This window comes from Lactuca sativa, chromosome 2 (genome assembly GCF_002870075.4).
Source record: "Lactuca sativa cultivar Salinas chromosome 2, Lsat_Salinas_v11, whole genome shotgun sequence".
Classification (NCBI taxonomy): domain Eukaryota; kingdom Viridiplantae; phylum Streptophyta; class Magnoliopsida; order Asterales; family Asteraceae; genus Lactuca; species Lactuca sativa.
In genome coordinates, this window is record NC_056624.2 from 54,577,340 (window position 1) to 54,597,775 (window position 20,436).

Sequence of the window (20,436 nt, forward strand, 5' to 3'; positions counted from 1 at the left end):
GCAACCCAAAAGGACCATGCTACTACCAAATCAAGTACATACCAATTATAGTTATGGGCTTAGACACCTAATCCAACAATAAGACTTAAGGCATACGCGACATCATTTTTTCCCGGGACAATGAATTGTCATCAGTTACATACTTGGCTTATGAAATGCCACCATCAAATCATGAAAGGTACAATGATCTTTGTAATGAGTGACCATACCAGATGAAGCATATGTTTCAGCTTCAAAAATCATTAGTGCCTGCTTTCAAATTTTTAGCTCAGTTTCCTTTGTTAAATTTGATTGCTCCCTTAAGCTTGTGTTCCATCAATAACTTCAGTTATGGCTTATAAAGCATGACATCTTAGAACACATAGTTCACTGTCAAATAGTTCTAAAATGGTGCAATGAAATCGCAAATCTTGAACAGAATGTGTTTTGACACATTAGGTAGATCGTCACCAAGGCCCACCAAAACCTATCAACTCTAAACAAAAGGAATCATCATGTGATCTAACATCCATGCTATCACTTGTTCAACTACAGGTCAATGCTTAAAACCATAGAACTTTGAACACACAAAAAGATATGACAGATAGAAACTTTAGGGGTAAATTTGTTTTCATTGTTGCATACATTATCTTCCTTATATTTCTATCAAGAGATAGAAAAATATACACTCGTTTTTTAAAATTTATCTTAAAAGAAAAGTAAATAAAATTAAAAACGATTTTTTATAACATAATTAGAAAAATAAATATAAAAGACAACTTAAACTAACTAAAACTAAATTAACAACTAGAATAGTTTGACTCAAGCAAAAACTAACTAATTATTAAAGAAAAACCAGTTTTTTAAATAAAAGGAAACTAACTAAAGGATAAAAAAGATTTCATTTTCATTTATTGACCTGCAAAACTTGACATAATTGGATTAATTTCCATCGACAACTTTTGAACAAGACAAGTAATCCTTGAAAACTACCCTATATCCTTGGCAGCTACTTCCTTGCTTTTATTTGGACCTATAGCTACCATGCCTTTAGACTGGTGGGTGTGGGCTTGACGAGGGGCTCGACAACCTCGGCGCACACCAGGCCGACCCCTCGGCTTGCCAAGCTCTTCTCGGCATCAAGGTTCATATATGTTGAGTTTTGATGACCAATGAGAAGACGGGGGTTGCTGGCAACGACTATTTCCATTTATTTTTTTATTTTTTATTTTTTTAAAACACCTATAAATACTACAACTTCAACTCATTTTAACTCATAACATCCACTTTACAACTACAATATACTCTTTCAAAATGTATTCTTCTTCATCTTCATCAAGCATGTTTGATGCCTTGCTTGAAACGAATATAAAGGTTATTCAGGAGGCGGAGCAGATGATCGAACGACTACAAGAAGAAAATGATGAGAATGCATGCCGGCAGACGAGAAGATACATACAAAGATTTTGTGAGGTGGCTAATGATCGACTCATACAAGATTACTTTGTGGATGACGCTAACCTTATAGGATATTATTTTTGTCGTCGGTTCCGTATACATAAATCTCTGTGTTTGCGTATAGTCAACGACGTCACGACAACGTGTCCATTTTTTCAACAACGTCGAGATGCTAGATGTACAATTGGTTTTACTCTTATACAAAAGTGCATCGCTGCACTTCGTCAATTAGCATATGTCACTTGCCCCGATGCACTAGAGGATAACCTTAGGATGTCCGGACGTGTTGCACGAACTAGCCTTCACAAAATTTGCAAGTATGTCATGAGATTATATGGTCCACGATATTTGTGCAAACCTACTTGCGGTGACATCCAACAATTATATGTTCATCACTCAAACGTGCATGGCTTTCCTGGAATGTTAAGATGCCTAGATTGCCTCTACTAGGCATGGGGTTGTTTTCCGAATGCCCATAAATGGCAATACACCTGAGGCGATCATGGTTAACCAACCATTATACCTGAAGCAGTGGCGTCACAGGATATGTGGATATGTCATGCATTCTTTGGTTCACCCGGCTCCCTTAATGACATCAATGTTTTTAACTTGTCTCCTTTACTTGACGACATGTACAACAAGACTGCACCAGACTCCTCTTTTCAAGTAGCTAGAACATCATATAGGAATGGGTATTATCTGGTGGATGGGATCTATACGGAGCGTGCTTGTTTTGTGAAGTCATTGTCTTGTCCAAATGATCAGAAAAGGTTGAATTTTAAGAGAGCTCAAGAGCGGGCAAGAAAGGGGTGGAACAAGCATTTGGAGCTTTGAAAAAACGTTGGCATATTCTTAAATATCCTGTGTCGTATATGGAGGAGAAGAAAACGAGTGAGGTGATGTATACTTGTATCATATTGCATAATATGATTCTAGAAGACGAAGGAAATACAATATGTGAGTATAATGAAAATGAGATCGTTCCACCGACACAAGCTTTTGAGGTTGGAAGCGCGGAGTACATGTCGAGTAGGGCACTAGTTAATGATGTTGAGACACATCATGTTCTTTGTAGGGACTTAACGAAACATATTTGGAACATCAACCACATCGATCTTAACGCAGAACCGGTCGACGATTTGGAAGGTCAATTTTCTGATGAAGATGTTCTTTAGGTCTATCTAGGTTTGGTAATTTTAGTTTGTATGTTTTTAATTTTAAATTCTATTTTTTTGGTGTGTTTGTTATTATTTTGAATTTCTATGTTTTTATTTTAAGTTTAATGAATTTTTAATCTTTAAAAATTGTTATTTTTGAAAGATTTATTTTGTATATTAAAAAATAAAAATAGGTAACATGGCAAGTATGGCAACCCACACATACCAAATGACAGCTTTTGGTAAGAATGTGCAAAGTGTGATTTGGCGCCTACGTGGACCGCAACAAGTGTGGCACCACACCCAACACCCTTACTCAGCAAACATATAACACACAAAAAGATTGTGTTAGTCTTGGCTATTGATTTCTAAGAACTCATGTAACCTCTGTAACCATCAGAAATGATGGTGACTAGTCACTTAATTAGTTTTTGTCTTGGAGCAACAATTCTTGATAAGGTTCTGCCATATATCTTCTTAATATTCTATTTGTTTATTCTGTTCATGCACGTGTGCTTGAGAAACACTCAAAGCTTGTTTTCCACAAAAAAAAACCTGTAACAGACAAATAAAATTAAACTCGTAGGATTATTTGGCTTTGACTTACACTTTAGAAAGCTTATAACCACATCACGATTAATTTATTCAGTTACAAGAAATTTTGACAGATGGAATCCTCAAAACAAACAGGGTGCCAGGCTTCAGAGGGCCCAATCCTTTGCATTATGAATTTCAACACCATATGTAAGCAGATCCTTAAAATCACGTCATCAACTCAGTGTTTTGATGGAGAATCTCACGACTTGCACCATCTTCTTTCAGAAAGGCATGAGGATGATGCTAGTTTCCAGCAACTCTTTGTATTTTTACTTAGGGCTTTTGACATAAAAGTCCTTAAGTTTGTCAGGTCTTGTTGGTTTTGTCCCTGTGACGATTTTTTGTTTGTTAATGTCCAAAATTTGCCAAGTTTTTTTTTTTTTTTTTTTTTTTTTTTTTTTTTTCACTTTTGTCCTTTTTACAAATCTTTGATGTTTTTACCCCAAGTATGTTTTTCAAATTTGCAAAAAAAACCCTCAAGTTTATGAATCTTATATGTTTTTATCCTAAGTATGTTTTCCAAATTTGACATTAAAGTCCTTAAGTTTATTAAATTTTGTCAGTTTTGTCCCTAGACACCTACTATTATAGGTAGCAAGGGGAAAAATGAAAAAAACTTGGAAAATTTTGGACATTAACGAAAAAAAATCGTCATAGGAACAAAACCAACAAAATCTGACAAACTTAAGGACTTTTAAGTCAAAAGATCTTTAGGGAATCACCGTTCAGGCTCTGGCTGATTATACACACTACTCTGTCTCATTTTCTGTTTAAACTCTTACTCATTTTAAAAAAATCATTTCTTTTTTGAAAATTTTCTCAAATCTCAGTTTGAGTCCAAACATACCCGAGAGTACATCCGAATCCCTCAAACCAAGGCTCTGATACCAACTTGTAACACTATACATTTTCAAATAAAATTTTCATTTATAAAATCACATAAACTCAATATCACATTTACCAAAGACCACAAAATGTATAAGTTGTCAAACACATGTCAACAATGTTTGATAAAATCCATGAATCCTCAAAATCATTATCTCTAACTGGTGTGTACAATCAAGCCGGCGCCTTCCTGCGATCTTGAAAAAGTACCTGACACACATATGACACAACACGGTAAGCACGAAGCTTAGTGAGTTCCCCAAAATACCACACGCAAATAATTAGCCTCTCATGGCTATATCTCGATAAGGACCCTCTGCTCATGTGTCTCAGTGAAGACCCTCCGGTCTCACAACTCGGGTCGGACCCTCCAGTCCGGTATCTCAGTGAAGACCCTTCGGGCTGACAAGAACATAATAACTCAATAAGGCACAAGAGTAATATACAACATAAATCACAAAGACAAAATGCATGATATCATATAACTCAGTATAAGCACATAAGACCCTTCGGCCACACAATGATTACCACTCAGGTAAGTATAGTGAGAAGACTCACCTCAACTGCTACGCGAAAAACCCTACGTCGTCGTTGCTGTTGTGCACTGACTCATGAACTGGGCCGAAACAACTCAACACTATAATCAAAGACTATACAAGCCTACACCCAACACTATGCCCCATAGATGGCCCAACTAAACAAGCCCACTACTGACCCAAATTATTAAGCCCACCAAGGCCTAAGACCAAAAGGTCCACTAATGGCCCAATTTTCCAATTTGGGCCCAAACCCTTGCTTGGGCCTTACCTTAAGGCCCACAACTTAACTGTAACCCAAAACACCCTTTATCAGAGGGCCCAACCAGTCACCAGCAATCGGGCCTAAGAAGACATCCCAAACCGAAGCCTAAATATGCAAACCCACTCAGACAGAGTACGTAGGGTGTACTCAGTGGTACGATGCGTATACTCGCTTAACGGCTAGTATGTTGTACGTACTGGCTTGTACACCCAACGTACGTCCCTCTTAAACCCAGTTTCCATTAAGCACTTAATGCTTTAACCCATAAGTACTAACTATATATCTGAGCCCCAATTCACATTTAAACCCATAAATTCACTGGCTTGGTGTCTTTGCATGCCCTACATAAGCCCAAACTCCAAAAATGGCATTCTACATCCATAGAAATGGTCTTAACTCTTGCATGAACCCATTAAGACTTCCAAGATAACAATTTTATGATTCTAGGCCCCAAATAACACTGAGAGGGGTAACTCTAAGCTCCAAAAATGACATGGACTCAAGGGACTTCACCAATGGGACAAAAAGAGTCCATAACCTCAGCCTAAAAAAGATCTATGAAAATAACCACCAAGTTTGAGACTTTATACCTCAAATGAGAGCCAAAGGTTGATGAGCTTCTGGATCTAAAAGATCTAGCTTCTTCAATGAATCTTCAAGAGTGAGTACCTTCTTCAAAATCAACAAAACACTCTTCCGATGGTCTTCTTTGCTCCAAGAACAGACAAGAAGGATTAGGGTTTCATGAAAGTTGTCCAAGGGTGAGAGGGAGGCTGATCTTTGAGTCATTCTGTTCTTTATATAGTGTTCATCCCTAAAATTAGGGTTTTTCATTCTGTCCCTCGTACGCCCCACTCAACCCTCACACCTACGCTGTGTGTTCTCCCCAGCTACGCCTCGCGTAGACCTTTTCTCCTCGGTACACCCTGTATATCACTCAGTATGCCCTGCGTACTAGGGTTTTCTCCTAAACCCTAACTCTTCCGAATGCCATAAATCACTCGATACAGCTTCGATCTCGACCATCCATATATCCATAGAAAGGCATCGAGATGCTCAACACTATTATCAATTCATACTTGCCATCAAATATCCCGAATCTAAAATCCATTTCCCAATAAGCCTGATTGGCAAATTATCAAAATACTCTTTTTACTCCAAGTGACAACCGAATACCCAAAACATCTAATATAGCCTCCAACTCCAAATGAGCCCAAGAACTGACTTCATCAATGATTCTAACCTTGCTAATACCCTAGCCTTGTTCACCATTTCGAAATGAAAACATCTTGAAAACAAGATGTTATAATTCAAACCAAGGAAAAAGTTAATCGGACCCTTTGAGCTCATCTCAAACTTAGTTTCCATCAACTTTCGGAAGTCAACAGTTAATCTTGGATTAGTAGATCCATAAATGATATCATCACATAGATTTGGACGATCATCAAATGTTCACCATCTTTCTTGCGAAAGAAGGTTGGGTCGACCGAGCCTTGTTTAAACTTAGATTATTTTAAGAATCAGGTGACAGTTTCATTCCATGCACGGGGAGCTTGCTTCAGACCTTAGACTGCTTTATACAGAATGTAATAGTGGTTGGGATACTTTTATTTTACGAATCCTGGTGGCTGTTCCACATACATTGTTTCTTCTAGTTCCCCATTCAGAAAGGCACATTTGACATCCATTTGATATACTTCAAAGTTTTTGTGAGTTGAATACGCCAGGAAGATGCAAAATGACTCCAGTCTTGCAACTGGTGAAAACTTTTCCTCATAATCTATGCCTTCCTCTTGGTAATACCCTTTAACGAGTAACCGAGCCTTGTTTCGTATCACGTTACCTTCTTTTTCAAGCTTATTACAAAACACCCTTTTTAAATTTACAACAGATACATCATTCGAAGTGGGTATCAGTCTCCAGACCTTATTGCTTTCAAACTCATTGAGCTCCTTTTACATTTCTTGCACCCAATTAGAATGATCAAGAGCAATCTTAACATTTGTAGGCTCAATTTTGGAGATAAACGAATTGAACATGCAATACTCCACTATAGAGAATAACGCAATCTGCTTCGCTTTTTGGTGTGCCCTCGTAAGAACTCCTGAAGATGTTTCTCCGATTACTTGGGTTTAGGGATGATATTTGGTCTATTTGGTTAATGGTGGGTAGTTTGGATCATAAGATGGATCCAGTTCAACATTCACATCTTCAAATTCCGACTGAGCATCTGAATCGTCATTTGTATTCACATTCTCCCCCTCGAATGAAGAATGTGGCTCTTCATTCAGAAGAGGATTCTACCCATGGATTTGACTTTCATGGTTTACCTCAAAAGTGAAATCCTCCCTCCCGAATAGGTGTACTCAGTGTGAAGGTTGAAGAAGAACTCTCCTCCTGAAATGGTGTACTCGATGGCTCTTATGACAACCCGAAATTTTCTATTCTGTACAACCCTTCACTTCAATAGAAGTCTGAACAGTTTCTGCTAATTTTCAAGCTTTTTGGAATAAGTTTGAGTATTTTAGGATTAGCGCTTTAGGAGATATCAGGAGAGAGGGTTCCCTAGAGTTTATTGTGCATCAATAAAGTTCCAAAAACTCCAAGAGTTTGGAGTTTACGGCCCAAATGGCATTTGGACTGTAAACCCTAATGACTATATATATGACACTTAGCCATTTTTCACACTTTTTCACCATTTCAAGATAGAACTCAAATCCTCTCAAGTAGCATCCGAATTTTCTTTCTTGATCTTCATCTTGTAAGTGTTTCTAGCCCTAATAAGTTGATATCTACCTTAATCTAGTGATTTAACATGATTCCATCCGTGAAATCATTCCAAAATGTGTAGATCTTGAAGTTTCACCAAGAACACCAAGAACACACACTAGTGTTCTTGGACTTTTAGCACCTTTTCAAGCTTCTATCTAGTAAGTACTTCCATCCTAGAGTATTATTAAGCTTGTTACACTTCTAAACATCAAGAAAACACCCAAAAAACCAAGGATCAAAGGTGTTTACTATCCAAGATATTCTTGGACCGTAAACCCTAAAAAGGGTGCCAAAGTGTGCCCTAGTCCCTTCTAAGCCTTGGAAACTAGCATAGATCCTTTCCTTGATGAGCTTAGCACTTGAAAACATCAAAAGACAATATTCCATATGGGTTTACGACAGTAAACCCAAAGGAAAATGGTCCAAGGACCGTAAACTCCATTTAGGAGTGAAATGGTGCCCTATTCACTTCCATAGGCTTATACTTCAAGTAGAAATGCTTCTAAGGACTTGTAGAGCTTCAAAACAACACATGGTCAAAGAAGCATGAGTTTACGGCCATAAACTCATGGGTTTACGACCGTAAACTCAATGAGTTATGGTCACAAAACCGTAAACTCAAATAAAGGGTTCCCTTGAACCCTAAACTCAATAGCAATGTCCTACAACACTGAAATGCAATCTTTGGGACTTATAGCACTTATGTAAGGTGTTTTACATGTCCCAGGATGTCTTAACTTTGTTAATTAGTTGTTTAAAGACTAATTGGATGCATATATGTGATATAATATGTTAATTAGGATCATTGTGTGTGTGTTCAAGTCTTCACTTGACACTTAGCATCCTATATAGTCCGTTCATCCAAACCACTCATTACAGGTGAGTTCATACCCCTTAATTAACCTTTTAAATGTTTCTAAATGTTTATAAATGCTTTATGGGTGGGGGGATACAAGTTGAATCATGATAGTCGTTATATTAATCACATGTGATCAATAACTAGCATGCAAATGGATTTACTATACGTTAACTGTTTTACCAAACAGATTTCTTCAAATGACTTTCTTAAACGTTTTTATATGTTTAAAACTCTTTATTAAATTGTCTTACACACTGTATGTTTCCTTTTAAACTCTGTTACAACTGTGTTTCAAACAAAGGTTTTCCTTATACTTAAATTGTCTTATCAAACAAAATACTTTCAAATCGTTTTATAAACTGACATCAAGTCATCGTTTCTTAGTATTAAACTTTTCAAAGGTTTTACAAAACTTATTTTATGCTTTTATATTATCAAATGCATGCCCATATATGTATAGTTATATAAGTAATGTTTAAAGGACTTAGGAAGGCTAGCTCGCTTTACTTCCTTTTCCTTGTTGGGATGTGGCCTTAAGGCATCGGTTACCCGTCCGAATTTCGTCTAAATATTAGTTATATATCGTGTATATGTATATATATATATATATATATATATATATATATATATATATATATATATATAGACATAAAAGTTCCATTAGTCAGTTCAGTACCTTTGGGTATCAAAGGCATACTTCGTTTATATACGTACATTACTAGTAGCTATAATAGGTATAGTTAGAAGATACTAATTATTATCCTAAGTACAAGGAATCACACAAGATTTAGTTCATTCACAAGTCTATACTAATACATTACATGCTACATGAATACGTTTACATAGATATGCTTACATGAATACGTTTACATAGATACGCTTACATGAATACGTTTACATAGATACGCTTACATAAATACACTTACATGAATACGCTTACATAAATACACTTACATGAATACGCTTACATGAATACGTTTACATAGATACGCTTACATAGATACGCTTACATGAATACACTTACATGAATACGTTTACATAGATACGCTTACATGAATACACTTACATGAATATGATTACAATACACGATAACAGAACAAACATAACAAGGTGCTATAGCATGGAACAATTTCAGGATCTAACTATACCAATGAATCACTAATGCATTGTGATAGTTATATTGGGTATACATGATCATAGTAATGTGGATGTTCGCGGATTGCAATCATTGCAGGGGTCACGTTTGGTTCCTAAAATCTCTTGACAGGGGAGCGTTTAGCATGGGATCTAGCCATCACATTATGCCTTAACCCTCAATTAAGGCAAAATAGTACAAAAGTAGTCATTTATTACAAATACTACAGTACTTACACTGTATATACGACAATTACAAAAGGATATAAAACTCCAGATAATATATTATTAATACCTTTACTATGAGTCATATTCACATAATCGATGAGGTAGATTAGATTTGAATATATTGGGTCGATCTGCTTTATAAAGTCCTTGAGCTTAAGAGTGGCTTCTAATTTCTATTTAAGTAAATATACCCAGGTAAATATGGCAAAATCATCAACTATTACAAGAATATATTTGCTACCACCAATGCTTTTGATAGCTGAAGGACCACAAATATCTATATGTAGTAGCTCAAGTGGCTAGATCAATTTGGTGTTCACTATTGTTGGATGAATCTATTGGATTTGGTGTCTAAGCGCATAACTATAATTGGTATGTACTTGACCCGATTGTAGCATGGTCCTTTTGGGTTGCCTTCACCAGTGCAATTTGATAGGATGAATTTTAAGAATAAGGTTATTTATGGTTTATTAATATATTCCAAGTATAATATATTAATATGGAATTTATTTAATTAGTTTTGATCAAGAATTAATTTATTAATTTTGTGATCAAAAGAGACTAATTAAATATATGAAGATTGATTATGTAAATCAATCATTTTTGTAGTGTGGGCTAATGATCCATGATTATGGGCTAAACTAATCCATGGATAGTCCATGGAGGTTAAACCCATGGAGCATGAGAATGTGGAAAGTCATGGGTTATTAGTGTTTACCAAGTGTAACCCTAACATGTCCAACACTATAAATAGAACCCTCCACAGACCAAAATCGGTTGCCTCTTCTCTTTGAGATAAATAGATTATTCTCTTGAATCACCCTCTTGCATAATGGTGTCTGCGAACCATTAGAGCCATTACACTTGAGGTGCTCAAGCTTTCAAGGGTCAAGAACTACAAGTCCTTCAAAAGGTATGTCATCTAACTAGATGTTTTATTCAATTAGCAATTTGTATGCTAGTTAGGATAATGCTTTCGAAAAATTGAAAATATGCATGTATAATAGAAAAAACATAGATCCAAATCATTTAGGGTTGCATGTACATCATACGAGTGTTATAGTGGTTAAAACCCAACAGTGGTATCAAAGCCTAGGATTGTTTTCAATTATATTTGATTCTTACTAGTTTTTCAAAGCTGAAAAAGTCAAAATTTTTGCATCTGACTGATGGACTCGTCGATTCCACCAGTTGACTCGCTGAGTCCACTCAGAAACCACCAAATTCGGCGAGTCCAGTTCATGTACTCGACAAGTTGGTGCCCCTGTTTGTAGAATTTCGAGTTTCTTGGCCTGGTTTGGATTAGGAACACTACCACAAACTGTTTTGGATTATTGGAAATGTTTTTTATGATATGGTAGTGCTTGTACTCATCCAACCACAAGATAATTGTCAAAGTTTTTAAAATAATTTTTGTTTTATATGATTAACAAAAGTGCTTTTAAATTGTTGAATTGAAATTATCTTGATTATGAGTTTAGTTAGATCATAAATTATGTGATAATTTTACTTGTTAGAAAATTGATCTAAATGAATTTTAATGATCTCCATAACTTGTCCTCAAGTTATGGAAAATGAAAAGTCTCAAACATTAAAATGGAATTAAACTCATATGTTATGAAAATGAAAGGACAATTGTCAAATATTAAGATAATAGGTTAATTATTTGTATTATTTTATATGAATTGTCTTGCTACATGAGTTAGATTAGATCAATAGAATATTATATGATAATTTTAATTAGAATTGATCTAAATATTATTTAATGGGCTCCATAACTTGTCCTCAAGTTATGGAACATGAAAATTCTTTTCATAAATGTTTTAGTGAACTCCATAACTTGTTCTCAAGTTACGGATTATCAAGAGTCTTTTCATAAAACACACATTAAACTCGTAGGTTATGAATGTGAAGAGTTTTGACAAGTTTCAAAACTTGCCCTCAAGTTTTGGAATTTGCAAAGTCTCATTAAATGAAACTTTAATTCCAAACCCTAGAGTTTTAAAAGTTGAAATTCAACCCTTATACTTTATAATATTATAAGTTTAATAATATATATATATATATATATATATATATATATATATATATATATATATATATATATAAACAAGCCAGTCTTACCATTAGTAGGCCTCATTCACGAAGTTGGTCTATAAGGGGGGGGGGATAAGGTTACTGTTTATAAAATGACAGTTTAATGGGTGGCCACTCTCACCCACCGCTTCCTTGACTGGTAGAGGGTCGTTAGCTGAAAGGGTGGGATAGGACATTAATTCTCCCTCATTAAAAGTATAATGATAAAAATATAAAGTAACTAAACTTTATTAAATTTTCAATCTTAGTTACTTTAGGAAAAATGTGAAATGGTGCTAATCCATGAAATTACTCTTTTCACCTTGTTAAGTTGTTAGTGGAGCGTGTGTGCTTAACCGGCTCACTAATCTGGGAATGACAATGTGTGGCAAAGGGTAACTTGGTGTTAATCATAGATCAATGTAGCGTGTGTGGTTAACCGACACATTGATTAGGTGATCTGTAACATTGGGTGTACTAAGCTAATTTGCATGGTTATTCACACCTTGTTTGTGATCCTCGGCATCCCAATCACAAAATTGAAGGGCACACCAAGATTTATACATGTCATTGAAAAGTTCAATGAATCTCAAAGATCTAGGAATTTCAAACCAATTAAAACTTAATTATCTATTTCCTTTTTCATGGTGGAAATTGGTAAATCGTCATCTACCTACCTTCAAATATTTTACAATTGGATTACGACATCCCTTTTCTCAATTGTAGAATATTGTGTTGGGTCCTAGCCTTAATATTTCATTTTGGGTGTTATATTAAGGACTTAAATCAATGAACTTGAATTTCTCCCCTGTAGATGTCTAGTTCAGACAACTATAGTCTTCCCAAATCTGTTGGAAAAGGATTTCCACATGAAGATGATATTCCAAAATATCATACTTCACTTCGTCCACCTCCTCCAATTATTCTCCCTAACCCACAAGTTCAAATACTTGAAAAGTTCAAGGTCACTCAAGCCCTATTGGCTAGCAAACATGAAGATGGAAGACCTGTGTGTGCACATGTATTGGAGATAAAATCACACATTGACAAGATGGGAATGTTAGGAGTTGTTTTGTAGAGGAAGTTGGCTAATGAGGTGGTTCTTCAGAGACTTCCCAAGTCATATATTCAATTTCTTAAAGACTACTATATGACAGACCGCGACATGACCCTTATTGATCTTACCTGTTTGGTAATTGCTGCTGAATCAACAATGATTTGGCGCACTGGTAATGCAAATTTGATTGGAAGATCTACTTCCCAAACTTCCATGGACATTGACAATGGAAACATTGGAAGTCCAAAAAGGATTTCTCTTTCCAAGCGAAAGGGAAAGGCTAAATCTGAGATAGTCCCGTGTACCATTCCCAAAGAGTCCACATGTTTCTATTTCCAACAAAAGTGGCATTGGTTACGAAGCTGTCATATCTACCTGAAGGATCATAAGAATGGTGAGGTCAACAAGGTTTAACTCTGCTTCAGGTAAGTCCACTATTTACCTCTATTAAGTTCCTATTGGTAGATTCTTAATACATGATGTGATAAGATTACAGTTTGATTTTTTCTAGGATCACAGGAAGCTTAAACGAAACGCATGCTGAGTCTGATCACGAAGAGATGGATTTCGATCGCATGGTTCGATGATCGGATTTTGAGCTACTGCTTAAGAGTTATAATAGATTGCTTAGAAATTTGTAATAACATAGTTTTCATTTGTAATTGCATTGTAAGGAAAAGTTTTTCTGCACCTTTTATAAATAAATAAAATTTTGACTTTTCATCTTATTTATATTTCCTTTGCAATGGCATATGTGAAAATTGATGTTTGTGTTTTTAGCAATATGGATTTGATTCTTTCGCTTGTGGTAGTGTCTAAATTTACCAAATAAGGAAAAAATCTCATCACCCATGTTTCAGTTGGATAGAAACCTATAATCATGCAACTTGTATTGTATGATGAATGAGAACCTTCATCTCTGGGAAATTAGGACTAATTCCTTGTTCACATGTATATGTGAGTCAAGTGAAGGACAAGGGGATCAGGTACACTTGGTTGTGCACTGGTCAGGTCCACCACAAAGAACGATAAGACTATTCATTATGGTTTACTAAAGTTACTAAATATGGTTATGCTTACAAGATTAATTATAATTATGATTCATTGAAAAGTCTCAATGTATAGCAGAATGAATAAGAAGAATCAAAGTTGGCAGAACGATAAAAGTTTCTCCAATCTGAAAAGATATGAGAGTACTTGAGTATCGTGTTTTATGATCATCCTAATGATTATGAAAACCATATCACAATTTGATCCTCTAAGGACACCTTAGTGCATTTGTTTGGCTGAGAAGAGAAATCAGGAATTGTTGAAATGGTGAAATCAATTAAGATGATTATACTTCGTTCCAAAATCAAATCTTAGAGTCATCCTCCAAAATTGTATATTGAGTGATATATCATCAAATGTAGAGTACAATGTTTTCTACTCTTGTACATTTGAAATTGGTAAGTTGTAATGTTTTGGATAAAACAAAGATCAACTAAGACCGATAGTCAATAGTGTTTGTCTTGATAAGAAATCGCACTAACTCTTGAATATTTGTTTGTCAAGTAATGTTCTTGACAGAGAGAAACTTATATGTCAAGAGGTCAGTGGGAGTCTTAAAGATCTTGAAAAGTTTTAGAACTAGTCAAGAGTAAACCTATTGTTAATTACTAGCACATGACTTGAGGTTTGTAACATGTCGTGCTGACATATTCTTATTTTTGTTCCCATTTCAATTAAACTTGACTGTACATGTGAGTTCTCATTTGTTTTCATTACAACCTGGAAGTAATGGTATGCCCTTGTGCTGCCAGGTGGCAAGAAATTAAGATTGAACAACTTCAGTCCATATAAGTTTGGATTTGTCACTAACCTTGTCTTATGATTATGGCTATGATAATTTCACATGGATAGGAACACGTACACAATAAAATCTATGTGTCATAAGGTTTATCTCCAATTCATGAAAATGATTGTGAGGAAACGCTTTCACTAAGTAGATTTTAAGGAGATAGCATTTGTGATATTTGCATTCTCAAATTCGATTATGACTACGACATCCCTCTTCATAGTTCGAACTGTGAGAAATGGAAAACGGTCTAAACATTTGAGTCTTATTTCTGTAGGTTCTAAAATAGTTTGGATACACATGTGAGCTATCTAAGGTAACGTGTATGACTTTGAGAAGCTTAGATAAAGGCTTATCAAGCATCTCGTATCAGAAATCTGAACTTTGGTAAGAAGGTCAATAAGTATTGATTTCTAGAAGTGTAACTGTAACGCCTATGTTTCTAGGCTTGCCATTTTTAGCAATGTAATAGTCTAGGTTAACCTTTGTAACCCCAATTTGAAATAATAAAATGTATTATTTGTGAATTATGTGAATTATGTGATTTATGTGTGTTTTCTTAATTATTATAATTTAATGAATTAAGAATAAAATGAGCGTCAAAATTAAAGTATTAGATATGCCTGATATCTTTGCATAAAGTTATAGTGGCCGAAACGAGGTTTCCGAATATATATAGAACGCCCAAATCTGACTTCGTATGAGGAAGTTATGATTTTCTGAAGTTTCGACTGGGCAGTATGCAGCCCGAATACTTGATTTGAGATCAAGCGGTTTTTAGCCGAAACAATCTAAAATAGAATTGAAGATCTCGTTGTTAGTAGCAAAACGATGAAAAGATAGGCGAGAACGGACGTCGGACGAAGAAGTTATGAATTTATAATGAAGTTTATCTGTCCCGGCCTTCTAAAAATAAATAATAAAAATAAAAGTCAAAATTAGCCGACGGAGTCTAAATGAAAGTTGTAGAGTATGGTCTAACCTACGCGTGGATATAAATAACATCGAAAACGGAGCTCGTATGCGAAAGTTACGCAATTTAGAAGTTGACGAGTCAAACTACGCCGAGCGTAATTTGAGTACGCCCAGTGTACTCAGTCGGATGCAACTTGTCTGACCAATACTCGAGTGCCACCAGTCGACGCACGCAGTGACGTCAAAGTACGCCCAGCGTAATTTGAAATTACGCCCAGCGTAATCCCAGACCCAGCAGCCTATAAATAGAACTCGAGATCAACCATTTTCCTTGTGATTTTTCTTACTTTCTCTCTAAGTTTTGCATCGTTTTGCGTGCCAATCATATCCCGAAGCCCCGGTAATATTCCCGAGCCCCGAAGCAAGTTCCGAAGTCCCGAGGATCCCGAGAAGTGAGATTTCCGAGCCGAAGCCCTACCCGCGAGGAGCCCGGTTATTGTGAAGATTTTCCAGATCTACGGAGAAACACTACTTCTGCAAGCCGTAGTGCTGCCCGATCGTCTTCCGATCAAGTGAGTGTGTAGTCATTTTCATTCCAACGCAATATTATGAAGTATTCTATATAAAATACGTGCTATGTGTATATATTTTGCTGTTATATGTGTGAATGTATATTCACTCTCTTCTATCTCATAGATCTGATATATTCTCTATGAAATACGTGTTATGTGTGTATGCCTCATCTGTTATGTGGAATATGTATTGATTAAAGCATGCTATACAGTTTTTTTAAACAATGTATAAAAATGTATATTTTTATCTACTAATATGTTGGGTAGAACATGGGTAGATAATTGGTGTGAAATAAACAGATGAGAGGCCTCGGTGTTATTGGTGTTATTCTAGTTATTCAGCAGAGTATGGATGACGACCACAGACTATTCTAGACTGTCCTGTGGAACACTAGCAGGCTCATTACCTGTAGGTGTTGTGAACGACGTGTTCACCGGTGTACTCTATCCCCCACATGGTTGCCTTTAGGGCACTTATTGTTGAGGAAGCCCCTCTGCAGTAATGTCCGTCCCGATGAAAATCCTGAATTAGGTTCCTTATAATAGATGTTATTTTAGGGACGTAAAGTGAGGATAACGGGAATGGGTAATCGGGTTTATTGTGGATTGTTGAAATTAAATATAATTATTATGGGTTGAAAACCCTATATGCTCACCAGGCTCCCAAGCTTGACCCACTCAGTTTATTTGTATTACAGGAAGTGGCGCAAGAGCTTAAGATGGGCGAATCATCAAGTTGTTTTGTTTACAAGTCTGTATATGTATATATTTGTTGAATGACTTGTAATGTTATCATTTATGCTTTATGATCTGTATCGGAACATGACATGCCGACTTTGATCATGAAATGAAATCATATTTCTATATGAAATGTTTTGATAAATATCTATTTTATCATGTTTTGTTTTTGGGAACAAATTCCGCATCTCTTTTAAAATTAAAAGGATTTACTCTGAAAATGTTTAAAAAACATAAATGAAATCGGTCTTTTCTGGCCGAGATTTTGGGGATGTCACACTAACTAATTTTGAATACATGTGAAAGATAGTGGGAGCATAAGTATTATGCCAGTAAGATATTAATTATTATGCTAGTGGTAGTATAATTATTATGGTAAGTGTTGCATGTTAGCAATGTTAATTATAGAAAACAAAGTTTTCAAGTCGCTAAGTTGCAGGGTTTGAAAATGTTGTTTTGCTATAATTAAAGGAGAGGAACTTATACTTCATTTTTCAATTCTAAAAGCTTAGATTGAGATTTTCTAATCAAATTTAGTCAAAGACATATATGAATGTTATGTTGAAAAGATTCTACATAAGGTAATTCTATATATGGAAATGTTATTTGCATTCTCAAAATTCGATTATCATTACGACATCCCTCTTGATAGTTCGAATTGTGAGAATATGGCAAATAGAAATATTATAGCAAAAAACTGATCAAGTATCATGTGTTTATGTAAGACATTATGAATCGTGTCCTATATGCTTCAGATATTGGGTCGATTGCATATGCTATAGTATTCACGTGTTCTAATTTTCCAAATGCCTAGGGAATTAAGAGGGAAAAAGGACTAGAAATAAATATGACTAAAGTGGTTAAACAACTGTCAAGGACAATCTAAGGTTCGCTAAGGATTGTTTGCTTATGGATAGTTGGAAGTATAGTAATGAATGGACCATATTGATATAATTCTGAATAGATAAGATTACGTTAAGAACGGACAATCATATGGCAGTTATGGAAAAGTTTCCATAATAGGAGTTGGATATCAAGAATATTTGAGTAAGTTAGAAACTTTTTATACAAAGAAGGATGTTCAAAGGAATTTAATTTGAATTTGATACTTCATCTCCATGGAATTGTCTTGTAACAATCTCCAAAGGAATGTACAAAAGGAATCTTTGCATAATAGTTTAGAACTAACACATTCTAATAGTGGCAAGAATTTGGTATTCTTACACTTAAAGATTTGGAATTTTGAAATGAGTTTAATTTGAAACCAAATTGATTTATTTCACAAAGTAAGGACCATAGGTAAACATAATGTGCATGCTTGGAGCATGAGATAACTATTGTTTTAATTCAAGAAGTAAGTTGATCCATCAAAATATTATACAATGAATAACGAGTAATCAATATGGTGATTAAATAAAAGGTGTTTTATTTATGCTCACAAGTTTTAGGGCCATATAGGGTTGGTATTATTCTTGTGTTTCACTTTGCATGTTTTGACTTCCCAAATACTAAGATTATTCAAACCATCCACAGTCGATCATACTTTGGAAGTAGGTATGAAAGAAGACTGTCATGAGTTGGCTTGTAAGATTCTCTAAGGAGTTAGGCATAGCAACAGGTTTGCTACACAATTCATGAGTACTTATGAAATAAGATTTAAGTATTGGATCAACCTGCGCTCACTTGAATCACTTCATGGAATTTATCTTGAGGGATCGTGAGATGATAATATCATATAAGTCTTCAAACCAAGATATATGAGTTGTTGACTACAAGTTGGTTATGCATTGATGGCACGAAAACGCATCAGTAACTTGATGTTATAAAACGTGTCGTTATGCATGATTTGATGAGTAGTTAGTACAAGCATATAATGTCGAAGTTTATCTGTTCCATTTTTATCCTAAGAGGATTAAAAGCGATATCTTGGGCCTCTCGATGATTTTGTTTTGACTATGTGTCGGGCCCGGTCAGAACTAAATTGATGTGTTCAGTTGTGTTCTATGTTAGACGAATCGGAAATCGGGAAACAAACTACTGGACAATAAGTATGACTTTGTTCCATGTATTATTCCAGCTGATATCTTGAGAACAGAGGATTATATGATCCCTTATCTAAAGGCGTTACTTACTAGGTCAGAGTTCGACAAAGGATTTTGAAAGCTTATGATTGCTAAGTCAGATCCTGAAGAGCATAAGCAATAATAGTTATTAGAATTATCCAAGTAGGAGACTGTCGGATTTGGTGTCTAAGCCCATAACTATAACTAATATGTATTTGACCCGATTATAGCATGGTCCTTTTAGGTTGCCTTCTCCAATGCAATTTGATAGGATGAATTTTGGGAATAAGGTTATTTATGGTTTATTAATATATCATAAGTATAATATATTAATATGGAATTATTTAATTAGTATTCATCAAGAATTAATTTATTAATTTTGTGATCAAAAGAGGCTAATTAAATATATGGGGATTGATTATGTAAATCAATCATTCTTGTAGTGTGGTCTAATGATCCATGATTATAGGCTAAACTAATCCATGGATAGTCCATGGAGGTTAAACCCATGGAGCATGAGAATGTGGAAAGTCATGGGTTCTTAGGGTTTACCAAGTGTAACCCTATCATGTCCAACACTATAAATAGAACCCTCCATAGACCAAAATCAGTTGCCTCTTCTCTTTGAGATAAATAGATTATTCTCTTAAATCATCCTCTCGCATATTGGTGTTTGTGAACCATTAGAGGCATCACACTTGAGGTGCTCAAGCTTTCAAGGGTCAATGTGACGTCCCCATTTTTCACGGCCAGAAAAGAACGATTTTGTTTATGCTTTGTAAAAATTAGAGTACTTATTTTCATAAAAATGTTGCAGAATTTGTTCCCAGAAAAAACACGATAAATACGTTATCAAAACATTTTTGAAGAAATTTATTTTATTTATTTTAAAACGTTTGGGATGTCATCGTCAATACAGAAACATAAGCATAAACGGAACTTACATTTATTTACACTAGTGATCTACATCTCTTTAATCTCTCAATGTAATGTGACTTCATATCAACACCTGGGATATAAATAAACTGAGTGGGTCAGATTGGGAAAGCTGGTGAGTACATAGGGTTTTCAATCCACAATAATATAATTATTATGTTTAAACAATCAAACAATCGACCTAATTACCCATCCCCATTATCTTCCTTACTCTTAAGAGTCTATCCTAAGAGTCATTTATTCGTTTATTCCGAAGTCCCTTGCTTCCAGGGTTATCGGACTGGCACTAAATCCATATCCGCCAATACTCGTTCGTAAAGCACTAATTCAATAGCTGCTATAGATTATTCATCGGGTACTAAATCCATAGCT